Source organism: Vitis riparia, chromosome 14, assembly GCF_004353265.1.
Source record: "Vitis riparia cultivar Riparia Gloire de Montpellier isolate 1030 chromosome 14, EGFV_Vit.rip_1.0, whole genome shotgun sequence".
NCBI classification, from domain to species: Eukaryota; Viridiplantae; Streptophyta; class Magnoliopsida; order Vitales; family Vitaceae; genus Vitis; species Vitis riparia.
In genome coordinates this window covers 10,988,030-10,993,278 of record NC_048444.1, presented here as the reverse complement: position 1 = coordinate 10,993,278, position 5,249 = coordinate 10,988,030, and positions in this window count along the sequence as shown.

The window sequence follows — 5,249 nt, the reverse complement described above, 5'->3', positions numbered from 1 at the left end:
TCTAAAGGGCATGTGATCATGAAATATGTAGTCATAGTAATTCCTTTAGTAGAATTTTACTTATGGTCTTTGGAGTTAGAGTATGTCAGTTGATAGCATAATAAGTAGGATCTGTAACTCAAGGATTTGAGAGGTAATATTGATAGGTGATAATACTACCTTGTTAGATTATAGACACCAATTCATGGGGAGTTTGTATGCAATGGATAGTAGGTCACAAACTCGAACTTTGTCTTGTTGTTATTTACATAGGATACTGGAGTGTAGTTGATTCTCTTTAGTGGAATGTTGAATCAACTTCAAAATTAGATTTTGAGAGAGCTAGTACTCCTATGGGTCCTAGTGGTCCCCGATTTGAGCTCATATACCATAATGGAACAATTTATGAGGGTTGTATTGACTTTAGGTTCATTCTTGTGTATAAGGGCATTTTGGTAATTATGTAAGGTTACACAGGGGATAATGAACAAGTTCTTTGGATTGAGCTAATTGATTAAATAGATGACCCCTATATGATTAATTAATCAATTAGAACCCGTTTTATGCTAGATTAAGTGACCCAAGCTTTGATGGGTTTAAGTTAGTTAAGTCAATAAGCAACCCTGTAAATACTTTTTTATGGATTAGGGTTTTCTAATTACTTTCAGTTAGTCGTCTTCTACCCCCAGAGAGAAAGAGAGAGTCAAAACTTCCTCATTTCCATTACCCACACTTTGGAATGCTAAGATCATGATTCGAGTCATTGGGCGGAAGATCTTGGGAGTATGAAACCTCCAAATTTTTCGGACATGTTTTTCAACAGATGAATTTTGATCTGGGAACATCCAAATCACAAGTATGAGTTTCAAATCTTTAGATCTTTATTCTAAAATGATTTTAAAGCCATTATTTTCTATTGTGTTATATCTAAAGAGCATAGATACAGGGCATAAGAACGAAGTAATCCAAGGTTCCCAACAATGTATATTATAATGAGATACTAAGTGCTTGGGTCTATGACTTGCTATCAACTATATATAGTCTCCTCATGAACTAGTATTCATAATCTAACAAGGTGAAAACTATCAACCTATCAAGATAACCTCTACCATCCTTGAGTCATTTTATTATTCGATCAAATGATATCCTCTAGCTCACTAAGAGCATATGTCAAATTCTATTAAAGAAATAATTGAGGTGCCATAGATTTCATGATCACACCTCCTTAGCATAACCTAAGGGGACACACTGTCATGAAGTCTATGAAAAATCATGGTGTCTCTATGAAGAATACCAACTACAACTGGATTCCATTAATAGTGGCCCAATCTAGAAGGAATATATGATCATTTTAGGATCTCACCTATAAGTTAAAGTCATTAGTAACTTCTATACAAGTTCAATATTCTCTCAAGGTTGAGAGACAATACAATGTAGTATTTTGGTGAAGTCATGACTACCCAATAGCCTTACATCATGACTCACCATAGGTCCTGTCCAATGTGCAACCATACGCACTAGTGCACTCACCATGGGAACCCCATCTCGATGGCTAAGACTAGTCATTCCTCCAATTAGGAGGTGGTACTATAACCTCAATTGGATTGCCTAGGTCCATGAAACAGTTGTGAACAAATTATCTACTTGCAAGGAACTCATGACTTGGATCTTTCATGCAACTTCTAATGCACCCAAGTTATATATGATATAAGAGATGCTAGGCAAGAATGCTAATAAAGTATAATGCATGGAATAAGGATAAATAAAAGTAAAACTAGAATATTATTAAATGAATAATGAATTCTAAATTTGTTATATCCTACCATCTTATCCAATGTGTAACCGTGCAGACTAGTGCACTCACCATGGGAATCCCATCTTGATGGCCAAGACTACATTCCTCCAATTAAGAGGTAGTGTACTATAACATCAAATGGATTGCCTAAGTCCATGAAACGATTTTGAACAAATAAGCTACTTTTAAGGAACTCATGATTTAGATATTTTGTGCAACTCTTAATACACCCAAGTCATGTGCAATGCAAGAGATGCTAGGTGAGAATGCTCATAAAGTATAATGCATGGAATAAGGATAGATAAATATGAAACTAGAATATCATTAAATGAATAATGAATTTCAAATTTGTTACATCATGTCATGCCTTAAAGGGCTCTATTCTAACATGAGAGAGAGAAGAGAGATGACACATATGTAAACAATTTTTGTAATCATTAGAGTTTGAATAAAATATTTAGTAGTTCAATTTAATTTAATGTATAGTGTTAATCTAAACATGATTGGCTACATCGTCTCACTAGATATGTATCAATGAAGACAAATGATACGAGAGACAAAGATAATAAGAAAAGATGATATCTTTCAATGGTAGTAGGTTATTAATCTTTAATTTTTATATGCAATTTAAATTCTTTATTAGTTTGTCCCTATTGGAGATACATAAAATACATTCTAGAAGTCCATTGATGCATAAAGGATTATGATCAATGATTGACCTAGGGTGATCTTATGTGATTGACAATTAAGGAGAATCTACCAAATGAATGTCAAGTCTTAAATGTCACAAAGATTAAAACCTTTTATCAAATTATTTGTTGAATGATTGTTAAAGAATGAACTTTATATTTTAAAGCATTGTTCCAGATGTGAATGATCCATATCAGTGATTCAACCTTGAAAAAACCAACAATTATTTAATTAGTACTCATTATACCTCAATCCTAGTTTTGAAACAAGATTTGTGAAAATATCCAAACTTATTTGTCGTTGTTTTCTCAATTAAAAATCAAATCCAATTTACAATCCAATAAATTTTCATTTAAGTTTATTACTTGATTTGATCTAAACAAGATTAGTTAAGTTTTCTAGTTCCCTAGAATGATAACTCAGAATACTATAAGCCATGGTATTCTTTTCTCTAATTTTTCTTAACCAAGATTGCTTTTTAATTAGGCTTTAGTAAACTTACATAATGGAGAGAGAGTTAAAAATAATTTCGGTCATGAACCAAGAAGGTTATATATATTGATTAAAATGACTAGAAGTTAAGAAGATAGATATTCATGTTTGAATAAAGCTATTGCTAGGAAGACTCTTGGTACATTTAGGATGTCTATGGTAAAGCTAGTGAAGACACCAATGTCATAATATTTAAATCTATCTCAAACTTAAGCACTGAGGACAAAGGAAGAAAAGGATTATATGGCTATTGTACCTTATACTAGTGTAGTTGAGAGTACCATATATTCTATGGTGTGCACAAAACGTAATTTATGCCATGCTATGGTGTGATTAGTAGGTAAATAGAAAATATAAGGAAAAAGTTTTGAAATGTTGTTAAGTGAGCACTAAGGTATTTAAAAGATATTGTCGATGTTAGTTTATGGAAGAAAAAAAAAGTGGAATACAATATGTTAATGGCTATGTGAACTCTCTTTATGTAAGAGACATAGATAAAAGAAGGTTATAAGATAAGTCAACATGTTAATGGCTATGTGAACTCCCTTTACATAAGAGACTTGACAATAGCAAGTTACTAATAGAACATATTTTTCATCTAGAGAGATATATTATTAGGTAGAAGGCATTATTGCAACATATGATAACCCTTTCAAGCATAAAAGCTGAGCATATTATATTGACTAAAGTTGTGGAGGAAGCAATATGGTTGTAAGGTTTGATTGGTGAATTTGTTTAAAGCAAGGGCCGAGGATAATATTTTGTGATAGTTAAACTCCAATTCATTTGTCCAAAAACTAAATGTATCATGAGAGGATAAAACACATTAATATGAGTCTTCATTTTACTTGAAACATAACGAAAAATTGTTACACATAGAGAAAATATCAACTCTTGGGAATCCAAAAAATAAGATCACAAATGTCTTACGAATCAGTTACAAGCATTTCTTAAACTTAGTTCAAGTAATAGGTTGTTGATTTGGGAAATGAAAAAAGGAAAAAGTTGCTAGTCGTAAATTCTACAACAAAGGTGGAGAGGATTGTTGAGAAATATTTTCTTTGAATCAATTCAATTAGCACAAGGTAGGTTTTTTTTTTTTTTTTAATTTTTTGTTTAGTAAGAACATTTAAGGTTGAGAATGTCTATTTGAGCATGGTGGCATGTGGGAGCCTAAAATGCACCTAGTTGAGCCTAGCACATTTAAAAGCAAATATATAATGCAAATGAAAGGGTTTAAAGATGAGCTTAAAGTGACTCAATTCCATTTAAACACATTCATCAAAACTTTAAGTGCATATGCATGTTTTTTCCTACTAATGTCAATGAGCTAGTTATGATTTATTATTCAATTTTAAAATATGAATTCAAGAATATTTTGGGCGTGAATTACTGATTGTAAGATCATCACATCATCATCAAGAATGATTAACAATTATTAGAACAAGACAGAATTCTAGAGTGAAAGTAATTGAAAAGTACTCTCATTTAGTTGCTAAGAAAACATGAGAAAGGCTCATTTTCTTATAAAGGAGACATTAGGGTTTTATCTTATTAATTATTGGGCTTTCATAGTTTCTTTTTTGTTGGATGTAGGTGTTCTTAAATGTTGAAACATGTAAATTCTTTGTTTTGTGAGTATTCACTTTTTAGTTTGGTTATGTTTCTATCTTTTTGATGTGTTTCTTTGATCTTATCTAGGTAAAATATCCAAAAGAAATTAAGGGTCTATTTGACAACTGTTTTTAAGAACAATTTTTGTTCTCCAAAACAAAAAGGCAAGAAAACACATTTGACAACTAAAAATTGTTTTTGATTTTTTATTCTTAAAAACATAAAATAGAGTGTTTTTAAACAATTTTTTTTAGTTATTTTCACTTGTTTTCTAAAGGTTGTTTTAAAAAATAATTATACAAACCTGTAACATGATTAAAAATAAAAGACTATACATAAAAATTATTTTTAAAACATATTTAAAAATAGGTTAAAAACATTTTAGGTTTCCAAATAAACTTTTGTTCTACAAAGCATCAAAGAACAATCTTCAAATAATATTCTCAAAAACTATTTTCCGAATTGTTTTCGAAAACAGTTGCCAAATAGGCCTTAATTTTTTTTTCTCATCTTATCCTTATATATATATATATATATATTCTATGAAAATGTTTTATTTTCCTTGGATACATTCTCTCACCAACATCATTATCTTTAAATTAATAAGATAAATAGTGACTTTGTAAATACAATACCTATTTTTAAGGGGAAGTTAACTCTTTTAAATAGACATCTTTTG